General features: G+C 39.8%; 1 protein-coding gene across 12 annotated transcripts in view; it reads right to left on the bottom strand.

Annotated features, from left to right (window-relative positions):
• Positions 1–18,873, bottom strand: part of LOC134213826 (dachshund homolog 2) — a 136,258-nt gene that overhangs the window by 76,391 nt on the left and 40,994 nt on the right. The window lies entirely within an intron of this gene.

Genomic DNA, 18,873 nt, shown 5'->3' with positions numbered 1-18,873 from the left:
ATATAGGAAAACATCTATCATTCGTTAGTACAATGAATACAAAAGAACTGAACGTCAATTATTTTGTCAAAGAAAAATAAACCAAAAGAAAATCACACACTAGAGCACAAACGTCTATTAAACAACATCAATTGAAAGATTGAAGAATAAAAGGCACATCTATCTTTCACAGAACAACCACAGTAAAAGAATGAAGCTACACGGTTCATCAAACACACGACTACGGTTTTCAATCGCTAGCTGTCCAGGTTTAATTCATTCCCTTCGCGATGCGGCTCATTTTCTGCCGCCACCCCTCTCGAACAAGGGGGGAAAAGGTATCGCACACGCTACAAGTTGGAAACACGTATGTGAACTCCCCATCAGCCTGCTTCGATACGCCTACATTGACTTCTTGACTATTAGTTCGCCCCGCTTTGCAGTAGGCTCTGATCGTTTGCAATTTTCCCTCGGCAATCCAGCCTACTGCTCCCCGGTCCTATTCCCTGTCGTGCCTCCCCCGCGATAGAACAAAAATGGAAGAAACAGGTTAGGGACCCGGCCAGTTGTTCGACATTAATTCGCAATAAAATAAAATCCTCTTAACAATTTACCGCCCCATTCCACCTATCTCTAATGGCACAACATTAGTTGGAGAGACCACTTCTGCACAACCCACTCGCGTCACCGTCTTCGAAGAAGGTGGATACGAAATACGAATGATTTTTTTTCGACCGCCACGTCCCCACCACCGGAAGCGGTCATGGGAAAAAGAATTGCCCTGACCCCATGTCCTGTCGCCACCAGCAGGCGGGTGATAGTGAGAAAATCTTGTTGCCACTCGTTGCTCTGCCACCTCGTCGACCAGTGGTCATTTATCATCTGGAGTCTAGGGGGAAAAACTGTCGTCTCCTTCTTAGGCTGATGCGGCGGAACGGAAGGCAAAGGGCTCAGAACATTTTTCTCACCGGTTTCCTGGCGATGAGGCAGAACATGGTCGTTTTTCTTTGTACTTGAGAGGTAGGTAGATAATGTTTGAAAATAGAAACAGTGGTCGAGAGGGAAAGGAAAAGGTTTCGTTCAAGCAATTGAGAAAGGCAAATGAGGCGAAAGATAACTCTTTTTGTCCACTCCACACGTTCATGCATAGTTAAGGGTTAATTTCAATGCATTTTTTTTGTTGACGGAAGAAAGATTTCAATTAGATTTCTAGTTATTTTATTTGAGTGTTTTATGTAATACTGTGACAAATGCGACATTTTCGTGCAACAACAGCATATGGACCGAGCAAAATATCAAGACTTTATTACAAACGGCTTTCCAAGTTAAAAATTTTCAAATATTTTTTCTCTTATGACGTTTTGTGCTATACAAATTGCTATTCAATCCAATTATTTAACCACCTGGTTTATGGCTCTGCTTAAAACTTTTAAACCATCCAAAGATAAAATTGATGTTTCTGACTGAATATCGGATTTTTTACATTTTCAGAGCTTTTCAAATTAAATACAGAATTGATGAATCATGATGAAAATGAGTTGCATTATGTAAGAATCCGTTCGAAATCTGGACATTTATCAGGTTTCTATTTTCAAGAATCTTCACAATTTTGTGAACAAAAATCTTCACAAATGGCATCTTTTCTCTAGAAATGGTTACGTTCATGTTACAGTTTATTCCGTAGTGATGTCTACACCACAACCAAAACACTAACAACCAAACAACATTGTCGCGCCTACATCACCCCACTCGGAAGAGTCTCTCATACCGCAAGGAAGTTGTAAGACATACCCGCGCCAATTCGGATCATCGCCCAGACTGGGACCCCGCAGCCCCATGTCGCGTTTCACGCTTCGACACAATACAAACGCGTCGGATCCATAACATGATAAAAGGAAATATCCACACTCGCTGCGCGTCGGGTCAAATGAGCTTTTTTTTACACTCCGTATTTGCCAATCCACTACACTATGATGCCATCACGGGTTGCAATGAGCAGCCCTCTTCCTTTGATCGTCACCCCTTTTATGCCTCTTCCCGCTGGATCCCCGCTGGAAAAGGGGAACTAGGTATGCTGCCACACAGTAGAGTGCCGTGGAAGAAGTGAGTACAAAACTCCGATGTTATGGGTCTGCTTATGCAGCATCGTAATAAAATGCGTTAAATATGGACTCTGGCCGGGCAGAGCCACACCACGGGTGACGGCAAGCGTGGTGGAGGTGAGATGCAAAAAAGTGCTACATCGTGTACATACTTCAATAAGAGCAGCACTTTTATTGAATTCAGCAAAGCAAAGCGAAAAAATTATGCTCATGTACATCATTCAGTCCGCAATGGATGCTTACAGGATGCGGTGGAAAAATAATGGCCTTGAATCTTGCGTCTAAATGTACATTAGAAATCTTGCATCTTCAAGTAAGAAATAAAAACCATCAACTAACTTCAATTGGGCAAACATAATTTTTATTGTTACTTCAGAAGTTGTTAGTATTGTTTTCGCACAATAATGCAAAGAAAGCCGGAAGAGCTTTTAGAAGAGTTTCGAGTTGAAATCAAGTTGCAGAAAAGTGGTAAGTTCTTGGAGAAGTTCCATCAGGAAGTTTAGAAATCAAGCACTCAAGATGAAGGAATTTTAGAATTAATTCATGGGTATAGAGCAGATAGAAAAATACAAATTTGCATCGAAGTGAAAACTCTTTGCGACAACCCGAAGATTTCTTGAAAATTATTTCATATTATTGGCACTGCTTGAGAAGCTGAAGATTTAATTTTAGCAACTGTGAAACTCACTGGAAACCTTAACCCCAGCGTCTTTCCTCTGCTTTACTTTAACCATCCTGTATGCCGCTACTACGGCCATTCCCCAAACCCGGACGTAGAACCCTCCGATGGTCGTCGAAGGAAGCACGCCGGGTTGTGAAAGCTAGGGAAAAGGCCCTCCGAGCTTTAAGGACCACATCCTGTTCCGGCCGGTTATTTGAAAGGTCAAGAGGAAACAGTGGAAGGATTTCCTTAACTCGTAAACTCGTCTCAATCCGCTGCCGAATTCTGTGTAAAAGTTAACTCCTAACCAGCAAGCGAAAATCCGTCTCCATCCAATCCGTAGGTTTCTGACGCAATTGATGAGTACTTCGCGGCTCTTCTTCTCTCATAATTTCAGAGATCTATCGCAGCTGAAACCCTAACCTTTGATAACTTCGAAGTCTCTTCTGACGTACAGAACGCCCACTTTTTTCAGTCATTTTTGAGCAACTGTTCTTTGCTCTGTCCAGGAGCAGCATTAAGTTATCCGAACCAGATGGAGTTGGTTATCCTATGCTAACAAATCTACCGCTTTCCGCCAGAATCCCAGTCCTAGCCTAAATGACCGGACTTTTCCGGATGAATGGTTTAGTATGTCACATAAATTACAAAAAGCAACGTTTCTGCTCGGGATGCTTCCGAATTCTGGCCGATCTCGCTGACCTCCTGCATCCATGAGGTCTTCCATGAGGTTGGTTAATAGGCAGCTGTGTGAGAAATAGAAGCAAACAGAATACTTGGCTTCCGACAACACGCCTTTCGCCCTGTCTATGAGACAGATTCAGCCTTGTGGACGTTCTTTAGGACGCCTTGACGTATGGTAAGCCAGCGAAGCTAACCTCGTTGGATATCTCGAAAGTATTCAAATGCACTTGGATACCGATCGTTGTTTGGCTTAGCTCGTTCAGCCGCGGCAATGTGAAGACCCCCGTTTGGAGGTCGGTATCGTTGGTAAAATAGTACCAAACATGACCCGATAGTTGGCCAACACAACAACGAAAGTAGGTGACCGCACAACGGTACCGTTACCGGTGGGGTATGGACATGTGCTTAAATTGCACCAACTTCCCCAAGTTGTTTAAAACCGGTTACACGATCTTGTCGGGTTATTTAGTAGTAATTAACGACTTGTATAAATCCACATCCCCTTTTAAAAGCAATACAAGCCGGGTCTGACAAAATTAGTTGCGCTCTTGCTACAGAAACTTTGGCAATCTTGATGTAAAGAATCGATCCATCTACTCAGACGGATTGTCATTATGTTACAACTATTCGGTTCAGAGGACTTGATGGATTTTTTAAAAATAGATCCCGAATAATATGCCCTTTTGAATTTCACTTTTTATAATCATAAAAAAACTCTACGAGAGGATACTCATACTGAAAAGCTACCACAGCTTCAGTTCACACCATCGGTGGATGGATTCTATCACAAACTCCCTAATGGCAAACGTCCGAATGTAACAGATGCCCGAAAAGACCATTTACCCGAAGGGACCACATGCTCGAATAGACCATATACCCGAATTGACATCGCGAATTGGCAACACAGCCGAACAGAATATTTTTTTGAAGAATATTTTTACATTGAAGTTTAATGATTTTCTTAGCATAATATAAAAATAAATGATCGCTTTATTGTTTTTATTTTTTCCAAATTTAGCATTTGCTCGGATTTAGACACAACGGCTTATGGTTCCTTCTTTTAAGACACGAAGGGACAAAGGGCAAAGTTACTCAAAAAATACACAAGGGACATAAAGACGAAAGTTTGAAAAAATAATATATTTTAGAATCACCTTGATAAAAATGTTGATTAGACTAAATAGCTCGAAAGAACAGCCTATGTTTGAAAGAAATCTAAGAAATAAAGAATAAAAATCTAGCATTAAACCTCCAACCTTGGTGCATTGCAAGTTTTGTCCTAAGTATCTGTTTGTAATTATTGACTTTCGATATTTTGTCGTACAACCGAAGGTTTTAAGCTCTTATGTATTAATCCGGCAGATGAGGGCTTAGGTTGAATGTCCAAAGTAAATGATACTATTAGGCCTTTTGATTAAGGTAGATTATGTTCGGCATAATGCCAATTGGCATAATTCTGCTTAGGCTGTTCTTCAGTGACGTCTATTATGCCTATCAAACAATGAACATATATTCCCTTGATCCTTTTGCAATGTCGACCTGTTAACCGATTTTGTCGTACAACCAATAGTATTGTACATGCTTATGCATTGATCTGGGCAAATGCAGGCTTAGAAGGATTTTTAGATTAGCATGGCGCATAATTCTGCGTTCTTCGTGGCTTAGACTGGTCTTTAGTGACGTCTATTATTCCTAACGACGTATGCTACAAATTCTATTTTTAGAACACGAATTAGGCCAGAATATGTGAAGAGTAAATTAAGGACAACCTCTACAATATGATTCTTTGCGTAGCAAAAAACTATCACGATATACAAGATGAACCGGGATAGGGCAAAAAATCTCGTAAATAAAAATAATAATAATAATTAATATTGAAAAAAGCATTACACTCTTTTCGTATTTTCAAGGTAAGTGCGTGCCATTGAAGAAGGAACCAAATTCTCATGTGTTTTATTCCGGACAAATGCGAATTAAGATGGAATAAGTAATTATTCACGTTTTGCATGATGCCAATCCACTATGGTCCAGGATACAGATTTACGAGGAAAGATGCATTTTACGACAAAACCATAATTTAAGAAGAAAAAAATGTTTTTCTACAAAGTTGTAGCGCAGGTTATTCCAATAAATTTTGCCAAAAAAGTTTTTTCCGCAGCTCTTAAATTGGGTAATTTGGAGCAATTTCACCTACTTGGATTGACGTGTCCCTCAAAAAAACAGTATTTTTGATATTTTCTGTCGTTTTTTCGAAAAATTCGTCTTTTAGAGCTCAAAAACTTGCAACTTTTGATATGTGAATTGTGATGCACAATCGATATCATCTTATTATTCTTCTTGAGCTTCTTGCGTCCAAAACAATTCTTGATTAAAATTCATGTCCTTTTAATCGACGTTCGTACAACAAACTTTCCAGCACATGCGCAAGTACAAATGGCGATGCCGATGCTCTGCCTTATTTTTTTGGTGTATCTCTTCGATCAAAATCAACTCTGGTCAACAGGCTGCAATCAATTCGTCCAATTCTAGGCTTCTGTCAAAATTGTATATCAACTTTAATCGCGTAATCTATTAACCCCATTATCGTTGAATTATCGAGTTAACTTACGATAAATTATCGAACTCCGATAATAATAAAGTTTATTCATCTGGAAAAATCGTTTTTAAATCAAAAATTAAGTTTTCTAAGGAAACATCGAAAAATCCCGGGATCCCGGGATTTCCCGGGATATACGAACAAGTTCATCCCGAATCCCGGGACAACGAAAATGGTCGGGAAATGGAAACTCTAGTAAAATTGCTCTAAATCAGCAAACTAAAGAGCAAGAGAAAAAGTTTTTTTTAAGCAAAAAATATTGAAATAAGCTGCGCTACAATTTTGTAGAACATAACGAACAACTTTGAAAACCAAATTTTTTTTCTAAAAAATCAAATCAACAACGGCTGATTCATTACATTCGGCCATATTTTCCGTTTGGACATGATCCATTCGAGCAAATGTTTTTTTTCGAGCGTCTGGTCTATTCGGGCGAATGGAATTCGGGTGTTGCGATTGTGGAAGGCCGATGGATCCAATTCCTTCAGCCTACACAATGAGACAAATATTTACGTCTAGGGCCAACTACAAAACTTTGAAATAAAGATTTATTATACTATCCAGTATTTTGCGCTCGGTAATGGGTCTCGGATGAGTTCCAAAGAGTGACGTTTTGACATTGAAGAGGTAGCAAATATTTACAAACTAGCTAAAGAAACCCAGCTTTGCCCGGGCGTTGCAAATGTCACAATGAACTATTTGCAGCACCGCACTCTAGATCAATTTTCGTGGGTTCGTTTTGTTTTCCTCAACAGCTGACCCAAAATTGTATTCTAATGATTTCTTACATTTCCCCGTCAAATTCGCCAACTGTTTGAATATACAAACCATGCGGATCCCAAAACGAATCAATTACGGAAAAAATATTGCAAATCGGTATATCCGTTCGTGAGATAAATCGTTAGGAAGGAAATCTCAACTCTTTTTTATTTAAATAGATTTTAATCAATAAGCCTTGTTTCATAGAGAAGCCTTGTTTCATGGCACTCTAAAAATCAAATATTTTCCTTTATGTTGTTTTGGTTTTGGAATAGTTTTTTCACGATTTTATTTTGTACTAGTAGACCCGGCAGACGTTGTCCTGCATAGTAGGCGAAAATGCGTGTTGTGAACTGCCAATGCAAAATTTTCATACGATTCTTAGTTTTAGTTTTTCACGATTTGGTTTTGGATTTGGATTGGATTTTGGATTTGGTTTTTCACGATTGGTAAAAGGTATTGGCTTTATTCTGGGACGTTTTAGTGAACGCAGCATCACATTACCTGAGTATTGTCTTACCCAGGTTTCTGGTAGCAGAATGCCTTTTCCCATTAAATATAAAGTTTTCTATATTTTGTGGCTCCCACATTCCTAGAAAATAAAATAAAATTATTATAAATAATGCATGTGATATCTACCAAAATGTTGAATAACACAATAGCAAATATTTAAACATCTGTTTGTTTGTACAGTGACTGTTCGCTAATTGGGGCACGACCTCACCCCAACTAGCGAATGCCGTTCGCTAATTGGGGCGTTTTGTTGTTTACGTCAATGTTGTTTACTTTTTGCATTGAACAAAGGAAAATTTTACGCGCCAGAAAATATCGATCCCGCCAAACACGGAAACAAAACGTCAACAAACGTTTCTGACATCACATTCTGACGGTTAGCTGCTTTTTAATTGGGTTTCGCCCCAATTAGCGAACCCCCAACTAAAAAGCGCCCCAACTAGAAAAAACCCAATTAGCGAACGTTCACTGTACCTGGATATCGGATGAGTGCCAATGGTTTTCACCAACGCCTAAAATTAATGTGACCAGACGTCCCGCGTTTCGCGGGACGCTGCATTTTTCAACTTCGTTTTACAAATTTATTACAATTCATACAGCCTTACAAATATTTTTCCAGTTTTTTTTGGGCCAAAATATATGCGAAATGCACTTTTGGAGGATTCATTTTCAAGCCACTGACGCAATCCAGATAGGCGTCCCGCGTTTCGCAGGACGCTTGCTGGTCACATTACCTAAAATGATTAAAATGTGTAAATATTTTCTACCTCTTAAATGTAAAAAGGCACTCACTTGCACCTCCTCACTATCGCAATTCATTTCTTGTTCTGTCTAGATAATGCACGCTGTCATAAAGAAGTATCGTACTATACTTAGGGTTGCTTAAGTTACAAATGATTTTGTCTTTTAAATAATGTACAAATTGACGCGCACGATTATGCGCAACATTGGGTCTATGGCATTCGGGCGTTTGTGATAGAACCCGTTGGAGGACATGTTCTGGCACACAGATATTACAATTCTACGGCTTTCCTGGAATAAAATAAGTTGTCAGCAAAATGTCAGTCCGAAAAGCGACCCAGGAAGATCCAAAACGCAGACTCAGGTACAGTGAAACCCCGCTTATAGTCTACCCTGAACGCTTATGTCACATTTCTTAATTGGCCGCCCTCTAATTCCAATTTATTTGTTGCCCTGATGCTATGAGCAACATTTTATCCAAATCGGTTAAAAAACTGTCATAAAACGTGTTAAGTACCATAGGTATAATAAGTTAGTAATACTGTTTCGACCTCAACTGTAAGGCCGTCTTTAGTACATTGTACTTCACTCGACTTTCTAGCCAATACTACAACCAATCTGTTTTTTCTTAAAGTTTGTACTTTCCGTACAGTTTGTAGACTAAAGTCAGCACTCAAGTGTTGAAGTCATTTGAGCAATATGACACAACACTTTTTCATCGAGCATAGTTGCTGGTGATGCAAGTATGTAGGAGCCAGACAGTACTAAATACTCATCCTTCTTGGTTGGCATTGTACAAACAATACACGAAAGAGCTAACTCTGAAAATAGATTCCGAGAGTTCGGCTATGTGCCCGGTCCTGGGAATTTGATTCCATTAGTACTTGTTAAGCTGGAGAGGACGACGGAGCACATGGCTAACATTGCTATACGATTTTTTCCACCAAACAGAATTTTCAGCCAAATGGGAGATCGAAGTGTGCTACGGTTTAAATCGGACGTTTTTTTCCTCGCACGTCATATTTTCGAACCATCCTTTTAAGAAATATTTGTTTGAGATGTAATTGTTCTGCCTTCAAATTCTATTGTTGAAGAAGGAGTTTCTGATCGTAATCGTGTTTAGTTCGCGCACATTCGCAGCAATATGGAGCATTGAAGAATAATTCTCGCAAGTCTATAACTGGATGAAACGTCACTGAAAAAATATTGTTCAGGTGGCGAAGAACTCCTTGTTTGTGTGGCGATGCTCTTAATAAAGACGCAATTAAGGATATCTTTACGTCTGTTAAATACATTTTCCTTTAATTTAATTACTGCAGTAAATTTGGTTAGTTAAGTAACTGTTTTTAAAGATTTAAATTCTCTAGTACAAGTAAGTTAATAAAAAGTAAGTTAATAAAAAAGTGAGACAATCAGTGCAGGTTTATTCGTGTTTTGTATTGGGCGCAGAACGATCGGAGATCGCGTCTATACTTTCTTAGGAAAGCAGAGCGATCGGCTGGTCACCGAAACTTTGTTCTGCTTTGTGCGGGCGAGTAAATTAATTAGAAAGTAAAAGTTTAGATCGCGTTCAGAAATATTTCTTCAGTGAGCAGAACGATCGGACGGTCTTTGAAATATTTATTTTTTTTTGCTTTGTGCGGAAAGCAGAACGATTGGCCGGTCATCGGAATTTCGTGCTGCATTGTGCGGCCTTTAAATGAAATTATTCGTTTTCAACGATCGAACTACACGCTATACGCGGCATACCGTTTACCAAGACGAACCCTGCCACACTCCCTACCCCAATATCTCAGTGATTTCTCGTGGAAGTGCAGATAACTCGTCGGCTTCTATCAAAGCGAGAATCAATTCAACTTTCTCCTACCCATTCCTTAATTGACCTGCATTCGGACACGGCCGGCGCTGGTATTGTTTATATTTAGGTCACCAATTCTTACACATTGAAGACGATGTTAGTCCCAAACTTCATCTGTTGGTTCTCTATGTAACTACAGTTGACCTGGCAATAACGGCGAAAAAACCGTGGGCAGTCAATCATGCTCATGCACATACTCTAAAAGAATTGTCAGCCCATTGACTTATTCGGCCAAGCGACTATTTGGACCGAACGACTATTTCGATCAAATTACCTGTACGGCCAAAGACTATTTCAGTCAAATGACATTTTTGGCCAAACGTTATTCTCGGCGGTATGTCCCTGTCGGCCAAACCCTCCTCGGTATGATAATCGTTTTGGCCGAACGTTCAATCCGACCAAAGGAATGTGGTGAAATGACTTTCGGCCAAACGACTCTTCTCATTTTTGTCAATTGATGGCACATTCGTAAGCGCGTTTTTCTCTTCTGGCTCTAGTTTCCCCCATGGTTGAACAAGTGCGAAAATATAAAACATCGTGACGTTTGAATAGTTGTTTATAGAAGTAGATAAGTTGTTTTGAACATTTGGTATTTAACTACTGATGGAACAATTCAGAAATAACTAGAGTGATGGACAAAACAATGAGAACACTCCGTTATTAAATTTTCAAATAAACATATTAGCTGTCAGTTTGATATTACAGAATGAACCATGTGATGCTGCACTTTTACCATCATGTCAAATCATTGCACACAATTTAAGACGCCAAAAAACATTCTTAGCATGCAATCGTGCAATAAAACAAGTCCACCGCTATACTTTCTCCAATGAATTATTGGCAGTGGCTGATTTTCTACCCGCCGCAGCCACATTCAGGCGCTATAGTATATGCACAAAATAGCCAGCAAGAGTTAACCGCCAGAAATTTGTATGGCGAAAGACATCTAACGCTGGTTTTCTCAAAATTAGGAACTTTTCATGAAAAACTATTTGGTACCGGTTATGAGGGATGGTGTCCGCTACTACGCCTACCAAATATTTTTTCGATCAAAGTGCTTAATTTTGAGAAATTGAACCTTAGATGCCTTTCGCCATACTGATTTCAGAAAGTTAACTCCTAGTGTGCCGCTGTAAGCACGCTCAAAGCAGTCGATTCATTATATGCCGTTCATAGCTGTTTACCTTGAATAAGTTGTTTATTACAGATATGTAACATTCGTCTATAACACCCAACATGGATCAAAGTGATTTTCATTCGTTTATTTTAGATGATGCTCTGATCATGAGGCGAAACTTTTATTATACGGAAACACAACGAGCCTAGATTTGAAATCTGACAGAGGAATAAAAAGGGTGATATGTTGCATATTTTGATATTTCTTGGAACATACGAGAGAATTATTAAATAATTTTTAAATCGTTAAAATTTAAAGATACTTCTTTAAACACTTCTAATATAACGAAAAGTTTTTTATTCATAAAATACAGGGACTCCAACGAGATTGTGTGTCAAATGTTTCCGTAACTGGTTTACGAAGATGTAAATCTTTGAAATTATTGAGTTGTTTGAGAGCTTTATAAAGCATGAATTTCATAGATTTTTAAATTGAAGATAATTCCCAAGTAACCACCAAGCATTAATTCATGCATGTAATCAATCACAGATCAGCATATTAAATGCTAATTGCATTAGATCAGTTTTACCGATGTAAAGATGCATTTATTCATCGCCTGTCAAGCAACGACACACTAGTTCAGCGTTACGAATGCAGCGATGCATTACATATGTTTTATTTCAACATGTCAAAGTAATAAGGCATTATTTCGGTCGTAAAAGGGCCTTTTTCCACTTTAAGTCAACTTTAATGGCTGTATTATTTGCAAGCATATATAGCTCCATGGTTACTTGGGTTGTATAAATCACTTAAATAAAGACATACAAAATTGTGTATCTTCGTATCGGAGAGTTGATATTTTTCTCCTAATTCTGTATCTCAAGTGTATAAGGTAAATATGTCGTCATTCATTTTTTATCACTATTTTGTGTGAGATTATTTAATTTGGTGTCCCAAAAGTTACCAAATTGAATAATCTCACACAAAATAGTGATAAAAAAAAATGATTGACGTCATTTACCTCATACATTTAATTTGGTGTCCCAAAAGTTACGTGGGGCCCTCCTTAGCTGTGCGGTAAGACGCGCGGCTACAAAGACCATGCTGAGGGTGGCTGGGTTTGATTCCCGGTGCCGGTCTAGGCAATTTTCGGATTGGAAATTGTCGCGAATTCCCTGGGCATAAAAGTATCATCGTGCTGGCCTCATGATATACGAATGCAAAAATGGTAACCTGGCTTAGAAACCTCGCAGTTAATAACTGTGGAAGTGCTTAATGAACACTAAGCTGCGAGGCGGCTCTGTCCCAGTGTGGGGATGTAATGCCAATAAGAAGAAGAAGAAGTCCCAAAAGTTACGTTTGAGGCTTATATTGAGAATCTAAAAAAGTAATTGAATCTAAGAAAACATAGGAGGGTAGCACAACCTGTTCCATTTCTAAAACATTTACCAAACTGAAACAATTTAATTTTGGAAACCTTGAACATGAAGACTAAAACTCCTAGATAGGGGGAATGACGGCTTTGGCAGGTTTTGTCCTATTATTGTCAGGGGGGTTTTTTATGACTGATTTTGCTCAAATTTGGCATAAACATTCTTTGCATATCAAAGAATATTGTGGTGAAATTTCATAAAATTCGGTCGACAAAAACCTACCTGCCAATAATAGAACAAAACCTGCCAAAGCCGTCTGTTCCTCTATATAAATTCGTTCCACTTCCAACGCATCCTGTATGCATCCAAACCCCCGAATGCAGCCCCGCTTCACTCACTCACACGGTCAGCTGCTCCTACCAACCGGACCAACCGACCCGGTTAGGGGGGGTGGGGATCAAAAACACAATGTGCCTGTTAGCATTGCTGTACTTTTCATTACAAATTATCCCTTCATGTAGAAAAGAGTTGAAGCTGCTGTTGCTGTACTGCATTCAGTTGGCTCATGTTGGCAGCAGCAGCGTGAAAAAAAAACGACAGAATCGAATCAACAAACAGCCCAGGTAGCGACGGAGATTTCAACGCGATGAGTGATTTTCCATGACTTCTGCATCGCAAGGCGACGACGCAGGGCTCTAGAGCGATGAGCACCGTCCGGCCGCTGCTGCCGCGGCGCGGAGGGCAGGGAAATAGTTTCGTGAGAGTCTCTACCGGGGCTGATTGTGGGGGGGCTTAACTGCAAAACTATGCTCAACAGATTGGTGCGGTAGGTAGCAGGCAGCAGCTCAAGCATTGATGGGCTATGGATGTGGATGATGATAACCCTGCGAAATTTGCCTGCGGCTGCGAGAGTGTGCATTATTTATGCAACTGAACTGAACTCGCTAGGTGCCTGGCCGCTAGACGATTTTAGCCGCTTTTCACAGGAATGTTGGACTGCGGTTTATGAGATGGAAATGGTTTATGGCAAATTGGCGATGATGATGATGACGATGCGCAGAAATGAACATAGTCCGAGAAATTAGTGAGACGTGCGATGTTGCGACTCTGCTTTAGGGCCTTTCTTTGGGATTAACATGATTATTAGGCGATTTTGATTACAAGCTCCGTCTAATGATAATGGAGGTGAGAAGCATTAAACATGAATTTGTTATGATTTTTTTTTCGATTATTGTTTTGTTGAGGGCTCATGGAAAGCTAATAAATGTGTTCACAACAATGTACCTTGCTAATCGAATTAATATAAGTGGAAATGCAGCCCTTTTTTAATGGAAGCCCTTGATAGATAATCCAACATGTTTTAACCCTGCGGATAGATTCATCAAGTGCTTCAACTGACAGTCAACATCTTCGCATTATAGGTGCCAAATAATTACTTTATTTTCACACGTCGTTTCCATTTCCGTATTGAATTAAATTTAATTATCCAATTGTATTCCATCCCTCATTCAGCGTCAGCGAGCGCAAGAAATGCCATAAAATTATGTTTAATTGTTCCACGTCTACGAATTACAGTTAACAATTCGAATAACAAGCCCAACAACATTTGAACTTGACATTCTTCGTTTATTCTCCATTCGGAAGCGTCCTTCCATTGACAGAATGATTGAAGACGCGCAGTTTGTGTCTCCACGACAAAACATTTAATTCCGCGCGTCCCAAATGACCCTCGGGGGCAGGTGCAGTTTCATTTGCTCTGCATTTCATGTTTTTCAATTTTTTGTGTGTGTCCAACCGGCCCATGGGCAATGGTCATAATTGCAAAACGGTAGCACCAGATATCAGATCGAGAAATACCTCGCAAACAAAATGCCATATCATCAATGCAAATACTCTCGCTTTCCGTTCCTTGCGTCGATCTCATTGCTTCGCAAACCGAACCATATTTTCCCATTCCGGAGCTCCAATGCAACGCCCCGTTCCGAGGGCAATTATGCAGTGGGAAAACAAGTCGTCAAACTGCTGACTGCTACTGCTGCTTATGCCCTCTGGAGAGCAACGTTCCGAACGCTTACCGCACACAATTCGCATACATTTCATAATTCCATTTCATTTTACATTTCAATTCTCGTTCTGTGTCTGTCTGTCTGTGCTGCTATGCGTTGATGGGATGCGATATGGAATTGACGCGGATCGGAACTCAAACAATTAAACAAATTAAAACATTAAACAAATTTTGGAATAATAGTTTTTTTATAGAACAAGCTTTCAATACCGTGAATCATTTTTTATGAAGTAAAATACAAATGACATTCTTGAAGGCTATTAAAATTTTCGTTCAACAACTAAGACGAGTTTAGTACTTTCCATTTAATTCCACCACGTTTTGTTATGTTTCCAGATACGTATTTCGACCTCAACTGTGAGGCCTTCTTCAGTGTCTCGTACTTGACTCGACTTGGTCAAGTCAAGTACGAGTCGAGTCAAGACACTGAAGACGGCCACACAGTAGAGGTCGAAATACGAATCTGTAAAGATAACAAAACGTAGTGGAATTAAATAAATAGTACTAAACTCGTCTTAGACAGTTGAAGACATTCCACTAAAAGAGCCTTAATAACATTGTGTATTCACTTTCAATAGTACAGCTCAATTATTGTAAATATTGAGAAACATTTCTTTTGCACATCAATTGTTAGGAAAAATACCGCGTACCCGCATAACGCACAACTGCTTTCGGTTCTTCGGAAGATGCCATTACGGTGTTTGATTCTTGTGGCGGTGGTAGCGGAGATACCTGCAGATCGTGATCGGTGTCCGGCCGATAATAATCGACAGAGAGTCATGTAGTTCCAATCGGTGAGTGCCCACACCGCCATGGACTCGTTGAAAATAACCGCCCAGAGGATTGCGAATCGAATCGAATGATGATTTGAATGCCTGTTTCGATTCGTTGACTGCGAACCTTCCCCGAGGTGTGGGCAGACGCAGGTTCCATTGAACGCCCAGATAAGCTAATCATACACTCTCCTTCTTCGGTAGGACCATTCCATTCCTGCTCTAATCGGTTTTGTGATGGCCGGTCGAGGTTTCTGAATAAATCTCGAAAACAAAACTAATTGCCGCCCAGGCCCAATTGTTGCCGCGGTTCCAAACGAAATGCTCTCCTCGCACGCGGGTCATTATAATAAATCAGTCAATCTTCGGAGGCGCTTCTGCGGAATCATTGATTATGCCGCGCGGGCAACCCCCTCCATCCCACCTATCCACGGGTTCGGTAGTGACTAGCTTCTTTTAATTACATTCGAAATCTTTCAAAAATTAAGCGTAACTAATGCTTAAATTCGAAACACAGATTTCAATCAGCAATATTATTACCATTGGGATTTATCTCCTGTCTGTGCTTCACCTTTGTGCTCGATGCGCGAGGGCCACAACAACAGCATCTTCTCCGAGTGATGGTTATTTACAAATGAACATTCATTACAATGTGTAGAGTTGCCAATGGAAAGCCATTAATCATATTTGCCGTTCGCTTCATGCCGCGGAGTTTGAACTCCCAAGCTTCGGAAGCCAAACAGTTAGAGTCAGTCAAAGTTTTAAAGACCGCTCAGCTGCTGGCACAACAGTCCAGAAACATTGTTTGCCCGGTAGAGCGAAATCCGACCGAAACAACCGCACTCGCAAGGCAAGACCAAAACAAAACAAAGTACCAGATCAATAAAATATTTCCACATAAAAATATGAACAACAGCGAAATGCCTTGTATTTTATGCTACTGGCATTAAATCTGTTATTGGCTGCAACGAAAGGTGATTTTCTTTCGTGCTTTATTTTTCTACTGGATGGGGTTGCCTGCCAATATATGTAGCTGAGGCTGCCGGAATTGTTGTTGACCTCTGCTTAACAGCGAAGGGTGATGATGATGCTGATGAGCGCAGGACAAGCAGACGAGTGTGCCAGCGAACTGGACATGGGAATATGAGATGAGCCAGCCGGGGCCCTTTTGGGAAAGGTCAGTTGAACGAGCGGACTCTGTTTTACAAACTGTTAGTATAGGTAAAATACAATGTATTCCGCGCATAGTTCCCATAGAAAAGCTTCAGGAACTTTTTCTAAGCTTTTCAGTTTACCTTAATTCCATCCAACTACGAATAGTAAAAGTTGGGAATGGGGTCGCTGCTTAAGAACTTTGTATTCTACGACCGTTAGTGGGTAACGTAACGAAAGAATGGGATGGTAACAGAAGCAATTTTGTTCATCTAAATTTCTTGGATTGGATTTTCTCGTCATTAATTTCACAACCACAACAAACAAAAAAATATTCCAAAAGTAAATTGATATCAGTCATGAAACATTATAATGCAAACATAATTTATTGTTTCTATTAAAGCAGATGGATCGACAAAAAGTTTCTCATGTCCCTGCAACTATTCAGAAAATATTGAATAATAGTCTTGCGGACATTCAGATGCAACGTTAAAAAAGCAGACCACAGGGCTTTCGAGTCGGGATACTTGAGTGAAATTTTTTGTGAATAATACTCGGCGAGAAAATAAAAAAAAATGTGCAAAGCAGGCGTATGAACTACGAGCTGTTTCAAAACTATTTATAAACGTATAAGATGTGGCATACTTTAGTGGGCTGGCTACTTAGTGCAAATGTAGGAAGAAAAAATCTAGAAAACAATATGCAGATCTAAATTTTCTTAACAGTGGCGTTATGCAACCAAGCGAAGTTTAAAACTGAAAATTATGGAAGAGGGTTTTATATGTTCCATTTTATCCGGACTGGGAAAAGACGCGTCTTAGGTTGTTTACTTGACAAATGGTAAACAACTTCAAGATGCTGACAGTAAACAGGGGAACACAATGGACGCAGTGCCGTGGGACATCGAAATTCGTACACTTAAGCACTTCAGTATATGGAAAAGTCTATAGAAAATAGGAATCGAATGCAAATGAAGCGTTTATCATTGATACAGGATCACGAAGGCCTCCACTTTTAAAGTGTTCCGCATTTAAACATGAGAAACTACAAAAAATTGATAAAATAATTAATTAAATCAACAGCTCCTCCACCTCCACCCAGAATCGATTCGAAGGAATCGATGGATTAAAATCCGTACACCTTTTTACAAGTATTTATATAAAATATGTATTTAAATTGAAAACAGACTGACTAACTAAACTACCATTGTAAATAGTTAAATACGCACCTTCAGAGGCGATGCCTTTGATTTGTATTCCCCTTAAACTTACTTTATTATTTGCAATTTGCAACTAAATACACTTACTGTTGATGCAATTCTGTTCTACAAGCGTTTGGTGGGTGGCGATTTGTTTATGATTTATGATATTTTGATTTCAAAGTCTACTTCTACATCTCAATTTCCTAAAAGCTTACTGTCAAGTATATGAACAGGACAATATAAATTATTTCTAAATTAATTACTTTAAATCCCTTCAATTCATTGATATCTCTTGAGGTGGACGGATTTCGGTCCCTAACGGCAGTGGCCATAACAAAAAACTAAAACGTATCTCGGAGAATATAATTTTTTTCTAAATAGAAATTAGAATCAAAGCAATTACTTTGAGTTATCCATAAACCAAGACAGCTTAAGCATTTTTTTTAATGAAAAACTAGTTGACCCGGCAGACATTGCTCTGCAAAGTAGGCGATGACTCGTATAGGGCACTGCACGGAAGAATCGCTTTCTTTTTCGTTCTTCATAAATTTTGACATTTACTGGCCTTGTTGTTTTCTAATTTCTTTGCAGCAAAAAAGAGACAACGCAGTCGTGCAGTGCCCTATTTAAATTGCTTATGAGGGAGGAACGAATCCCCCAGAGGAGGAAATTGGAACTCATTCCTATAAACGATTGGACTCATTCAAGATGGGTGAGTACCGTGGGCTAGCTGACCAGTTTATGGTCTCGGGACTTAAAATTCTGAATGGTAGTCAAGGAGAGTACATTCACTTCCGCTTAGCTAACTGCTTGACTGGCTGCTTTTTCACTGGAGAGATTTACACTTCACGTTGTTCAGATTGGAAGAGCATACAGCAGATTGTTGGTCCCTCTGCCATCCTCCTCTACATGCGCCAAAAGGTGTTCCCCAATTCCGGCTTGGAAAGACGACTGAACTGGTGGTACGGACAGATTATTAACGCGTTCAATCTGCTGCACCTGGTCCAGAATCCTGACTAGAATTTCGAGGTTGGTCCTAAGGTTTCGGTTGGGGTGAATTTCCGGTCCAAAGGACCCTCTGTCAGTGTATCGTGAATTCGAATTTTCTATCTCGGTTTGCGAACTTGTTTCCTCGTTTCTCGAACACCGTTGCCAATTTGTTAAGCCAGCGATTCAAGGTCCGCGGATCCACGACTGACAAATGACACTGCACAAGTGCTTTCTTCCGAACATCCTCAGCTGCCAATATCAATTATATGCGCACTACCTCCAGATCTATATCTCTGGACCAGAAAATCG

Source organism: Armigeres subalbatus, chromosome 2 (genome assembly GCF_024139115.2).
Source record: "Armigeres subalbatus isolate Guangzhou_Male chromosome 2, GZ_Asu_2, whole genome shotgun sequence".
Classification (NCBI taxonomy): Eukaryota; Metazoa; Arthropoda; class Insecta; order Diptera; family Culicidae; genus Armigeres; species Armigeres subalbatus.
The sequence above is the reverse complement of the archived record's forward strand: the minus strand, read 5'-3'. Positions and strand labels throughout refer to the sequence as shown.